The sequence below is a fragment of the Diceros bicornis genome, chromosome 2, assembly GCF_020826845.1.
Source record: "Diceros bicornis minor isolate mBicDic1 chromosome 2, mDicBic1.mat.cur, whole genome shotgun sequence".
NCBI lineage: Eukaryota > Metazoa > Chordata > Mammalia > Perissodactyla > Rhinocerotidae > Diceros > Diceros bicornis.
In genome coordinates, this window is record NC_080741.1 from 50,882,059 (window position 1) to 50,896,385 (window position 14,327).

Here is a 14,327-nt window from a genome sequence, read left to right on the forward strand (position 1 = left end):
ATGTTTAAATGTACCTGGATAAAAATAGCAACAACAGAAACTGAAGAAGATATGGAAGGAAAAGAAGATAGACGATGAAGAGGAGGATTAGGTTATTTTTATTAATGATACAAAAGACAAACAAGGGGGAAAAATCAGGCAAACATCCAGATAATACCAATTTTAAAGGATGAATCATGGGCCAGCCCCGTGGCATAGTGTTAACATGCGCGCACTCCCCTGCTGGCGGCCCGGAGGTCAGATCCCGGGCGTGCACTGATGCACTGCTTGTCAGGCCATGCTGTGGCAGCATCCCACACAAAGTGGAGGAAGATCGGCACGGATGTTAGCCCAGGGCCAGTCTTCCTCAGCAAAAAGAGGAGGACTGGCATGGATGTTAGCTCAGAGCTGATCTTCCTCACAAAAAATAAATAAATAAAATAAAGGATGAATCACATCAAAGAACTTGAACCAAATTTAGGAGATACAATGTAAATAGTTTTTTTGTTTGTTTGTTTTAAATCAACAACACAGTAAGCCTAGAAAGTGGCAATGAAGAAAAGCTCTGGCAAAGAAAGAGAAATCGCAATCAGATATGGCGGTGAACAAGGTCAGGACTATTTTAAGAACTAGGAAGGCACAGTCTCCACAGCAAGAGCAAGATAATATCTAGTGACCAAGTTCAGTAGTCGGGTGAGCACAGATAGACACTCAAAATGCAGATCAGCAGACATGCACTCTAAGAAGTCTGGTTAGAGGGCCGGCCAGGTGGCTTAGTGGTTAAGTGCGCGAGCTCCGCTGCTGGCGGCCCCAGGTTCGGATCCCAGGCGGGCACCAACACACCGCTTCTCCGGCCATGCTGAGGCCGCGTCCCACATACAGCAACTAGAAGGATGTGCAACTATGACATACAACTATCTACTGGGGCTTTGGGGGAAAAAATAAATAAATAAAATTATAAAAAAAAAAAAGAAGTCTGGTTAGAACTCCAAATTGTGCAGCCAACATATTTTTATAGCCTCAGATTAACCACCTGGGTTTGATATGCAATCTTTTTTTTTTTTTTTTTTGGTGAGGAAGATTAGCCCTGAGCTAACATCTGTTGCCAATCCTCTTTTTGCTGAGGAAGATTAGCCCTAGGCTAACATCCGTGCCCATCTTCCTCTACTCTTTATGTGGGATGCCTGCCACAGCATGGCTTGATAAACGGTGCGTAGGTCCGTGCCCAAGATGAAACCTGCAAACCCCGGGCTCCTGAAGCAGAGCACGTGAACTTAACCACTACGCCACTGGGCCAGCCCCTGCAATCTTTTTATAAAGAGAAGCATTCTTCGTGCCTTCACGTAGCACAGGTATATTTGCAAATTTCCTCAAAATTTCATAAAAATTGGTTTAGAAATCCAGTATTTCTACTACCTCTTCTAAAATTAAACATATCCATTTAAGTACTAAAAGCATAATGACAAAATAACATGCTCTTTAAAAAAATCATATGAAATTTATTTAGTTTCTTAAAAATTAAACTTGGTAAGTGAGGAATGCTAAGTAAAATTCTGGCAATAATGTATCTTCAGTTTGTTTTTTACTCTCTGATACAATCCAAGGGAAAAATAGCAAAATCATTCTTAACTAAAAAGAACACAATGGACTGATAAGTTACTCTAACAGAAAAGAACAACACACAAAGCCTGGGTTGCATACCTCTGGACTTTATGAAAACTAATTTCTAACTAATTTCAGAAATAAGTTGATATGGACTCTGACAGGAAAAGACACTGAAATACCCCCAAATTCGTGGACAAAAAAACTACAGCAGAAAACTAACATGAAATTATGTTTGTTCTCTAAAGCATATAACCAAGGGAACCTAATACTTTCTTAAGTTCAAGTCCATTCTTGCTTTTACATATGAGACTGTAGGCACTGATACAGATTAGGTATACTTAGAAGGGTAAGAGAGATCAATCCTCCTTACCCCATCGCCATGGATGGTTTCAAACAGATGCTCACAAACCTCTCCTTTAAGAAGGAGGGAAATACAGGGAATGTTCTCGAGGTAAGTAGGGTTGGCCAACCTGAGCCTGCTTTTCCAATCTACAAGGGACTGGCACAACCCTCACCTAGAAACCAGAAATGTGTGCAGAGGCCTAGAGCAATCTGGGAGGTTTGAAACAAGACAAAGAAGGCTTAAAGGCATCTCTTTCATTGTTTGTCCTCAGAGAAGAGACAACGGATTGTTTAGACTCCTGGGTCCTATCCCAGGAGCAAAGGACACAGTGACATTCTCCTGAGGACACCAGGCTGAGAACAAACGGGGAGCAAGGAGAAAAGGAAACTAGGCAGGAGGTCTGAGATGTGCCAGCCCATCAAGAAACAGCCAGAACAGAATTAATTTAGGACAAAGAGAGAAGCTAGAATCCAGTGTACCCCTTTCCTATTGTTACTGGATTTCTAAAGATTAGAAACCTGTGCTTCCCCAGATATATTTTTTTAGTAAAGATCCTTTTGAAGATGTCTGTCTCAAGACTGTGCTAAAGAGAGTGGAAAAAAGGGGGTTTGAGGACAGAATTTTAAGAATACAGGTCCAAAGTGATACAGGGGATTTCAAAATGAGGAAACCCCAAAAGAAAGAAGAAACAAAGGTGCCCCATCCTTCTCACCTGAAGCACTGTCTGCTCATAATTTGTATAGGATTAGTCTTTAACAAGAAGCCACAGGAATACCAGTGCTGTGACTAAATAGTCAGTTCAGGTGAGCCATACCTGAATCAGGTAAGTCTCTGCCTAGCACATTTACAACAAAATCTAAAAATCGTCAAACCTAGAAAGCACATATGTAGAAAGACAGGAAAAACGGTTCTAAAAAAACACACATACACAAACCACAGAACACTTAAAATGAGACTGTCTAAAATGCTAAAATACGGAAGAGTGAGCTTCCTAGACTTATCTCAAACTACCAATCCCAGTGAAGACCCAAAGCTGAAGAGAGAAGCTTCTGTACTACTGAAAGAAAGATGCAAAGGGACAGTATCAGGCCTGCTCTCACAAACTAGGTTTCTGACATCTCCTCCTCCATCCTATTGTAGCTCAACTAAAAGAGAAGCTGAACACAGCAGGGGCAAGCTGATAGGACAGAGGCAGAGGTGAACACACCCTAAAGTGGCTAGGAAACCGATGTAGATACCTCTCTACTTGGGATTTTCCCTCACCATAACATCTTTTGAATAAAATGTGCTCTCTCTCTATTTCAGAACAGAAACAAAAGAACAAAAATTCTTATCACTCCCCCGAATTTCAAATTAGCTGCCACTTTGGGTTTATAACTGGAGGTCACTCCAGGTACAAATCTGCTACCTTGTACTAGTGATATTCTCATGTGTCTTGCTATTAAAGAGGTAAAACATGGAAATAAAATCTCCTACACCTAGGAGAGGTGAAACTAAAGCTCAGGTTACACCACTGAACTTTTTGGATTACTTGGAGGCCTCAATAAGACACCCCACACACACACGCTGAAGATGATTACTAGCTTAGAACAAGAAAAATCTCCAGAGTTAGAAATTATGCAACCAAAAAATAGCTCCTGTCTTTCCTGTGGTGTTTCAATGATACCACAAAACTGTTAGAACTCCAAAGGAGTTTTAAATCACTGAATTCTACACTATTTTAAAAGAGGCACCAAGAGTCAACATACACCTAAAAATGAGATACAGCTACAGTCCAGAGGACTCTCCCTGTGGTGGTGAAATCACATACTTAAACGTCTTGATGCTACACTACTCTGCAGATTATCTAAAAATACAATCAAAGATCAAATTCCTCAGACATGGACACAGGGTTGTATTCAGCTGTACTTGGGGGATACGATGAAGTGTCCACCACAAAATACAGTTCCACTGAGTTTTGCTCTTTTGGAATAAGCTGCTGCTACTCCCACGTTGGGGCTGAGACCAGCTCAGGTTCTCTCCTTTAAGGACCATGTTCTTGGTATCCTATGTTCCTGCCCTCCTGTGAGAGTCCCCCTCAAAGCCCACACAGCACAATTCTCACATAGACACTGAGAAAACAATGCAAGAAAATTTCAGGGCACAAACTCAATAAGCAGTCCCTTCATTTAGAACCACACACCACTGGGGGCCACATAATGACATATCTGAAAATCCATCATGCAGATAAAGATTTTATTAGAGGGTACCCAGAAGCAGATGAGCAACATGCAAAGTGATAGTGTGGGGAAAGCCTGTGAACAGAAGAAGTAAATGACCTGTTTAATGCCTCACAAAATGCAACAGAGTTTGACTGCTTCAAGCAGATTAGATTCTAGTTGGCTTCTACCCTCCAGTGAAACATCAGAATTACTATTTTTAAGCACTTTTAAACATCAGAAAAGCACTTCTATTTACCTCATAGACAACCTGAAGCTCCAGAAAGATGGGCACTAACTTTCACCTACACAAATCCATAACAACTTCCAACTTAGACAAGTGTAGAGATGTCTCCAGAGAAACATCACTCCTTAAGAGCAGGTTCCAAATCTCTCCACTCTTTCAGCTTTCTTTCCTGACCCTCACATGACATACGGAACTGAACAGCCTGAACACATAGAGCTCTCAGGATTCTGGGAGTCAGAAACTACGTGAAAAAATAAAGAGTGGAACTCAACCTAGAAGCAAGCATCACTCCCATGATTAACGAGTTGTGTAGCCTTCAATATACCAATTCACTTCTTTTCCCTGTCGATAAGTTAGATTTGAGACTATTTCTCTTGTGTACTTTTCAGGGTGACATAACATATGAGAAAACACTTTAAAAGTATATACTATACTGATGCACTTAAAGCAATGATGAAATTTTATAGCTTTAAAAGTCTTAGAAATATAAAATTAATGACCTAAGGTTCTCCTTAAGAAGCTACAAAAAGACCAAAGTAAGCAGAAGTGAAGAAATAATATAAGCAGAACTCAATAAAATAGAAAAAGAAAAAAGAAAAAATTAACAAAGCCAAAAGTAGGTCTTTTGGAGAAAAAATCAATAAAATTGATAAACCTCTAGAGAAACTGATCAATAAAAAAAGAACACACAAATTACCACTATCAGGAATGGGAAAAGGGACATCATTCAGATCCTACAGGCATTAAAAGAATAATGTTAATATTATGAACAATTGTATACCAATAAATTCAACAACTTAGACAAAATGAACAAATTCCTTGAAAAATACAATTAACTAAAACTGACACAAGATAAAATATAAAACCTGAATAGCCCTATATCTATACAGAAAATTGGATTTATCAAAAACCTTTCCACAAGTAAAACTACAGACACAAATGGTTTCACTAATGAATTCTATCAAACATTTAAGGAAGAAATAACACCAATCTTACGAATTCTTTCAGAAAACAGGGAGAGAAAGAATACTTCCTTTCCAACTTGTTTTATCCCTGATAACCAAACCTAAAAAAGAACCTTACCAAAAAAGAAAAAGAAAAAGATTATAGACCAACATCCTTCATGAACATAGACACCAAAAATCCTTTAAAAATTTTTTAACAAAATAAACCCAATGATAGAAAGAATAATACATCATGACAAAGTGGGGAATGCAAGGTTGATTAAATATCTGAAGGATCCATCAATGTAATTCACCATATTAACAAAAGTAAGGAGAACAATCATGATCTTCTCAATATACACAGGAAAAAGCTTTACAAAATTCAACACCCATTCATGATTAAAAACTCTCAACAAACTAAAAATAGAAGGAAACTTCCTCACCTGATAAAAGGACACTTATGAAAAACCTATGGCTGGGGCCAGCCCAGTGGTGCAGCAGTTAAGTTTGCGTGTTCCGCTTTGGCAGCCTGGGGTTTGCCAGTTCGGATCCTGGGTGCAGACCTACTCGCCGCTCATCAAGCCATGCTGAGGCCGCATCCCTCATAGAAGAACTAGAAGGACCTACAACTAGGATATACAACTATGTACTGGGGGCTTTGGGGAGAAAAAAAAAAGAGGAATATTGGCAATAGATGTTAGCTCAGGGACTATCTTCCTCAAAAAAAAAAAAAAAACCTATGGCTGACATCATACTCAATACAAAATTCTGAATTTCCCTCATATAATCAAAATAATGCAAAGATGTCCACTCTCCCCATTTCTGTTCAATATTTTGTCAGCCAGTACAACGAGGCAAAAAAAAGAAATAAAAAGCATAAAGACCAGAAGGAAGAAATAAGACTTTTTTTATCCACAGATAACATGATTGTTTACAAAGAAAATACTTAGGAATCTACAAAACAACTTCTAAAACTAATATGTGAATTTAGGAAAGTCATAGGATACAAGGTCAATATACTAAAGTCAATTATATTTTTATATGCTAGCAGCAAACAATTAGAAAACAAAATTTAAGAAACAATGCTTTAGAGTGACTTCATGGAAAATAGCAGGAATCCATTCCTCCACCCAAACAACTGGTGAGTTGGCAGAAACTGTCAGAAGTAACTTTTGGAACTCTGGAATCTAGCTGGAACACATGAAGCTTCCAAGGTAGAGCCTGATGAAGAGGCTGATGAATTTTGGTAAATTTCAGCCTTTTGTGTAGCAGCTACCCAACTCCCGGTCCCACAGAAAGCAGCAGTGGGACGGCTGCCCTCATTCTTGATGTGGCTTGCTGGAGACTAGGGTGGGCAATGAAGACCTTGTCCTCCATATATCGGGTTGTGTGTTCTGACTCATGATGGCTGGTTTTTTGTGTGTGTGTGAGGAAGACTGGCTCTGAGCTAACATCCATTGCCAATCCTCCTCTTTTCGCTGAGGAAGATTAGCTCTGAGCTAACATCTGTGCTCATTTCCTCTATTTTGTATATGGGATGTTGCCACAGCATGGCCCGATGAGCTGCGTGTCAGTCAACACCTGGGATCCGAACCTGCGAACCCCAGGCCACTGAAGCAGAGCATGCTAACTTAACCACTTTGCCACCGGGCTGGCCCCTTATGGCTGCTTTTGATCAATGACGAGCAGGCCAGAGGCTGATGACCATTCTTTCAGCACCCACAGGCTGAAGTGGCTTCCAGGGGATTTAAGAGGATAGTACTTGTTTTTATTTTCCCCTCTTTGGGAGCCAGACATTTAAGGAAATCTTTATCAGGTCACTGGCTAACCGCAGAGATAACTGAACAGATATTTCAATGACCAAATATAACAAAGAATGCAAATTTCCAAACTTAATTTGGAAAATTCACAAATGGAAGGCTCTAGCACTCAATGAGCAAAAACTAGCAATCCCTGAGGAGTGGGAGAATTTGATTTCTAAAGTTATCACAACATAATACTCAAATGTCTAGTTTTAAAAACAAATTACAAAACATACAAAGAAACAGAAAATTAATGCCCACTCACAGAAAAAAGAGAAGCTGACCAAAAATAAAACCTGAGAAAGCAAAAACAGAATTATTATTAGTCAAAGATTTAAATCAACTGTCTTAATTACATTCAATGGGCTAAAGAAAACCATCAATAAAGGAAATCAGGAAAAGGACGTATGAACAAAATGAAAAAAGCAATAAAGAGATAGAAATTATAAAAAGAAACCAAACAGAAATTCTGCAGCTGAAAAGTACAATAACTAAAATGAAAAACTCACTAGAGGGGTTCAACAGCAGGTATGAGCACACATAAGAAGTATCAGCGAACCTGAAGGTAAGATAATTGACATTATTCAGTCTAAGAGGCAAAAAGAAAAAAGATAAGGAAAAGTAAAGAGTCTGAGGGACCTGTGGGACACCACCAAATGTAACAATATATGTATTATAGAAATTCCAACAAGAGGAGAGAGAAAAAGGGACAGAAAAAATGTTTGAAGAAATAACGGCTAAAAACTTTCCAAATCTGAGGAAAGACATGAATATACAGTCATGCACCATATAACATTTCAGTCAACGACAGATTGCATATACAACAGTGGTCCTATAAGATTATAATGGAGCTTAGGCCCATAGTAAGCTATACCATCTAGATTTTGTAAGTACACTCTATGATGTTCACACAATGCTGAAATCGCCTAATTATGCATTTCTCAGAACATATCCCTGTTGTTAAGCGACACATAACTGTACATGTCCAAGAAGCTTAATGAGTCCCAAGTAAGATCTCAAAGAGACCCACACCAAGACACATTATAAAACAAAAACACACTACGAAACTGCTGAAACCCAAAGACAAGGAGAGAATATTTAAAACAGTAAGAGAGATGCAACTCGTAATCTGCAAGAGATCCTCAATAAGATTAACAGCTGATTTCTCCTCAGAAACCTCAAGAAGGAAGTGGGAGGAGATATTTAGAGTTCTGAAAGGAAAAAACCTGTCAACCAAGAATTCTATGTACAGCAAAACTATCCTTCAAGAATGAAGGAGAAATTAAGACGTTTCCAAATAACAAAAACTAAAAGAGTTCATTACCAGTAGACCAGGCCTATCAGAAATGCTTAAAGGGAGCCCTTCAAGCTAAAATCAAAGGACAACTCAAAGCCATATGAAAAATATACAACACTGGTAAACATAACTACAGAGATAAATATAAAAGCCAGTATTATTGCACAGTTTGTAACTTCTCTCTTTTTCCTATATGATTTACCAGGCAAATACATAAAACTATTTATAAATCTACATTAATGGGCATACAATACACAAAGATGTAATCTTAAAACAATATAAATATATATGTATGTATAAATAAATAAAAAGAGAGAGGGATAGAGGTGTATAGGAGCAGAGCATCTGTATACTATTGAAACTAACTTGGGGGACCGGCCCCACAGGGTAGTGGTTAAGTTCACGCACTCTGCTTCAGCGGCTTGGGCTCTCGGGTTCAAATCCCGGGTGTGGACCTACACCACTTGTCAAGCCATGCTGAAGCGGTGATCCACATACAAAACAGAGGAAGACTGGCACAGACATTAGCTCAGGGCTAATCTTCCTCAAGCAAAAAAAAAAACAAACAAAAAAGAGGAAGATCGGCAACAGATGTTAGCTCAGACTGAATCCTCTTCACCAAAAAAATTATAAAAAAAAAGAAAAGAAACTAACTTGGTATTATTCGAACTAGGTTGTTATCAGTTTAAGATGTTAATTTTAATCCCCAAGGTAACACTAAGAAAATAACTTAAAAATATACACAAAAAGGAAGAAGAGAATCAAAATATACATGAAAAATCAACTAAATACAAAAAAAAGGCGATAATGGAGTAATTGAGGAACAAAAACATATAAGACACACAGAAAACAGATAAACAGCAGAAGCTACTCCTTCTTGATCAGTAATCACATTAAATGTAAATGGACTAAACTCTCCTTTTATTTATTTTTTATTTATTTATTTTTTTTTTTGTGAGGAAGATCAGCCCTGAGCTAACATCCATGCTAATCCTCCTCTTTTTGCTGAGGAAGACCAGCTCTGAGCTAACATCTATTGCCAATCCTCCTCCTTTCCACCCCCCCCCCAAAGCCCCAGTAGATAGTTGTACGTCATAGTTGCACATCCTTCTAGTTGCTGCATGTGGGACACGGCCTCGGCATGGCCAGAGAAGCGGTGCGTCGATGCATGCCCAGGATCCGAACCGGGGCCACCAGTAGCAGAGCGTGTGCACTTAACCGCGAAGCCACAGGGCCGGCCCTTAACTCTCCTTTTAAAAGGCAGAGATTAGCGGAATGAATTTTAAAAAAACATGGTCCATCTATATGCTGTCTACAATGACTCACATGAGATACAAAGACACTCTTTTCACCTCTTTGGTTAAAAGTCAAAGGATGGAAAAAGATATTCTATGCAAACAATAACCAAAGCAGAGCAAGGCTAGCTATACTAATAACAGACTTTAAGTCATAAAAGTTTACAACCGACACAAAGGATATTATATATTGATGAAAGATTAGAACAGCGAGAAGAAAAAACAATTATATATGCACATAATAAGCCACAAAAGGTGTGAAGCAAAAATTGATAGAAAACTGATAGAGGGCCGGCCCCCTGGCTTGGCGGTTAAGTACACGCGCTCCACTACTGGCAGCCCGGGTTCGGATCCTGGGCGCGCACTGAGGCGCCACTTGTCCGGCCATGCTGAGGCTGCGACCCACATATGGCAACTAGAGGGATGTGCAACTATGACATACAACTATCTACTGGGGCTTTGGGGGGAAAAAAGGACGAGGATTGGCAATAGGTGTTAGCTCAGGGCCGGTCTTCCTCAGCAAAAAGAGGAGGATTAGCATGGATGTTAGCTCAGGGCTGATCTTCCTCACAAAAAAAAAAAAAAACCTTGATAGAATAGAAGGGGAAAAAGACACTTCTAAAAGAATAGAGATTTCAAAATCTCACATTCAGAAATGGAAAGAATAACCAGATGGAATATCAATAAGGAAACAGAGGATATGAACAACATTATAAACCAATTAGACCTAACAGATATATACAGATACTCAACCCAACAATAGCAAAGTATATACTATTCTCAAGTGCACATGGAACATTCTCAAGAATAGATCACATATTAGGTGAGAAAATAAGTCTTAATAAATTTTAAAAGACTGAAATGATATGAAGTTTCTTTCTCAATCACAGAATAAAACTAGAAATCAATAAAAGAAAAACTAGAAAATTCAAAAATATGTGGAAATTAAACAACATACCCTTAAACTAATGGGTCAAAGAAATTACAAGAGAAGTTCTTGTCAGCGGAATTAGGAAGAAAAAGAAATAAAAGACATCCAAATTGGAAAGGAAGAAGGAATGTTATCTGTTTGCAGATCACATGACCTTGTACGTAGAAAACCCTAAAATTACACGCACACACACACAGAAAACCACTGTTAGAGCTAATAAACTAATTCAGCAAATTTGCAGGGTACAAAATCAACATACAAAAATCAGCTGCATTTCGAGGGCCAGCCCCATGGCGTAGCGGTTAAGTACACGCACTCCGCTGCTGGCAGCCCGGGTTCGGATCCTAGGCACACACCAACGCACCGCTTGTCAGACCATGCTGTGGCGGCGTCCCATATAAAGTGAAGGAAGATGGGCACAGATGTTAGCTCAGAGCTGGTCTTCCTCAGCAAAAAGAGGAGGATTGGCACGGATGTCAGCTCAGGGCTGATCTTCCTCACAGAAAAAAAAAAAAAAATCAGTTGCATTTCTATACACTAGCAATGAATAATCCAAAAAGGAAATTAAGAAAACAATTCCATTACAATAGTATCAAAAAGAATAAAATACTGAGCAATTAATTTAACCAGGGATGTGAAAGACCTGTATTCTGAAAACTACAAAACATTGCTGAAAGAAATTAAAGATACAAATAAATGGAAAGACATCCCATGTTGATGAATTGGAAGACTTAATATTGTTAAAATGACACAATACCGAAAGAGATCTATAGGCTGAACATAATCTCTAACAAAATCCCAATGGTGGTTTTTGCAGAAATAGAAAAACCCATCCAGAAATTCATATGGAATTTCAAAGGACCTTGAATAGCCAACATTCTTGTAAAACAAAGTTGGTGGAATCACATTTCCTGATTTCAAAACTTACTGCACTTACTATACACTACTATGTACTGGGGCTTTGGGGGGAAAAAGAAGAAAAAAAGGAGCAAGATTGGCAACAGATGTTAGCTTAGGGCGAATCTTCCCCTGCAAAAAAAAAAAAAAAAACTTATCACAAAGAACAATATCAAAAGAGTGTGGTACTAGCATAAAGACAGACATATAGACCAACAGAATAGAATAGAAAGCCCAAAAACGAACCCTCTTATATACAGTCGGCCCTCCGTATCTGCAGGTTTCACATTCACAATTTCAACCAATTGCAGATCAAAAAGCCTATGATGATTGCATCTGTTCTGAACACGTACAGACTTGTTTTTTCTTGTCATTATTCCTTAAATACAGTATGACAACTATTTAAATAGCATTTATATTGTATTAGGTATTATAAGTAATCTAAAGATGATTTAAAGTATATGGGAGGATGTGTGCAGGTTATATGCAAATACTATGGCGTTTTATATAAGGGACTTGAGCATCCACAGATTTTGGTATCCAGACTTGGTATTAACCAATACAGGTACCAATCCATTTCCAACAATGGTGCCAAGACCAATCAATGGGGAAAAGACAGTCTTTTCAATAAACAGTGCTGAGAAAACTGAACAGCCACATGCAAAAGAGTGAAGTCAGACCATTACCTCACATCATATAAAAAAATTAACTCAGGGCCGGCCCCGTGGCTTGGTGGTTAAGTGCGCGCGCTCTGATGCTGGCGGCCCGGGGTTCGGATCCCGGGCGCGCACCGAGGCACCACTTCTCCGTCCATCCTGAGGCTGAGTCCCACATACAGCAACTAGAAGGATGTGCAGCTATGACATACGACTATCTACTGGGGCTTTGGGGGAAAAAATAAATAAATAAAATCTTTAAAAAAAAAAAAAATTAACTCAAAATGGATCAAAGACCTAAACTTACAAGCTAAAACTATAAAACTCTTAGATGAAAATACAGGGGGGACAAAAAGCTGCATGACCTTGGATTTGGCAATGATTTCTTGGATATGACAACAAAAGCACAGGCAATAAAAGAAAATAGATAAATTGGTCTTCATCAAAATTAAATTTATGTGCATCAAAGGACACTATCAAGAGAATGAAAAGACAACACAAAGAATGGGAGAAAATATCTGCAAATTATACATCTGATAAGGGATTAACATCCAGAATACACAGAGAACCCCTACAACTCAACAACAAAAAAATTATAATGCAAAGTGAAATAAGTCAGAGGGAGAAGGTCAAATACCGTATGATTTCCTTCATTAAGTAGTAGATAATAACAACAATAAACAAACACATAGGGACAGAGATTGGATTGGTGGTTACCAGAGGGGAAGGGGGGAGGGAGGAGGGTGAAGGGGATAATTTGGTACATGTGTGTGGTGATGGGTTGTAATTAGTATTTTGGTGGTGAACATGATGTAGTCCATGCAGAAATAGAAGTACAATGATGTACACCTGAAATTTTTACAATGTTATAAACCAATTAAAAAAAAAAAAATTAAAAACCCAATTAAAAAATGGCGAAAGGACCTGACCAGACATCTCTCCAAAGAAGATTTACAACTGCCAATAAGCACATGAAAAGACGCTCAACATCATTAGTCAGCAGAGAAATGCAAATCAAAGCCACAATGAGATATCACTTCACACCCAATAGAATGGCTATTATCCAAAAAACATAAAATAACAAAAGTTGGTGAGGATGTGGAGAAACTGGAACCCATGTGCACTGCTGCTAGGAATGCAAAATGGTGCAGTTGCTGTGGAAGACAGTATGGTACGGCAGTTCCTCAAAAAATTAAACAGGGAATTTCCATACGATTCAGCAATTCCACTCCAAGGTATTCCACTCCTACTCAAAAGAATTGAGGGCCAGGCCCGGTGGCCTAGTGGTTAAGTTCGGCACACTCTGTTTCAGTGGTCCGGGTTTAGTTCCTGGGCACCGACCTATACCACTCACCTGTCAGTGGCCATGCTGTGGCAGCTTCTCTACAAAAAGATGAAGACTGGCAGTGGATGTTAGCTCAGGGCAAATCTTCCTCAGCAAACAAACAAACAAAAAAAAACAATTAAAAGCAGGGACTCAAACAGATATTTAAACACCAATGTTCATAGTGGCATTATTCACAATAGCCAAAAGGTGGATACAACCTGTTTTCATCAACAGATGAATGGATAGATAAAATGTGGTATACACCTAAAATAGAATACTATTTGGTCACAAAAAGGAATGAAATTCTGATACATGCTATAACATGGATGAACCTTGAAAACATTATGCTAAATGAAATAAGCCAGGCACCAAAGGATAAAAATTGTATGATTCTACTTACATGAAATATCTAGACTAGGCAAATTCATAGAGATAGAAAGTAGATTAGAGGTTACAAGGGGCTGGGGGGAGGGGAGAATGGGGCATTATTGTATAATATGTACAGAATTTCTATTTGAGATGATGAAAAAGTGCTTGAAATAGACAGTGATAATGGCTACACAACATGGTGAATGTATTTAATGCCACGTATTGTACACTTAAAATAGTTAAAATGGGGGCCGACCCGTGGCATAGTGGTTAAGTTTGGCGCATCCCACTTCGCGGCCCCGGTTCATGGGTTCGGATCCCGGGTGGAGACCTACACCACTTTTCAGCCACACTGTGGGGGCAACCCACATACAGAGTAGAGGAAGACTAGCAACAAATGTTAGCTGAGGGCAGGGCCAGCCCTGTGGCTTAGCGGT

At 38.9% G+C, this 14,327-nt stretch overlaps 1 protein-coding gene across 4 annotated transcripts in view; it reads right to left on the reverse strand.

The window, feature by feature from the left end:
• Window positions 1-14,327, reverse strand: part of IP6K1 (inositol hexakisphosphate kinase 1) — a 68,333-nt gene that overhangs the window by 36,964 nt on the left and 17,042 nt on the right. For 2 of the 4 annotated variants that reach the window (XM_058558766.1, XM_058558797.1), the window contains exon 2: window positions 13,549-13,623. The exons of the other annotated variants lie outside the window; for them this stretch is intronic. The gene's annotated coding sequence lies outside the window, so the exon portion shown is untranslated. The remainder of the gene's footprint in view (window positions 1-13,548; window positions 13,624-14,327) is intronic. 4 annotated transcript variants of the gene reach the window in all.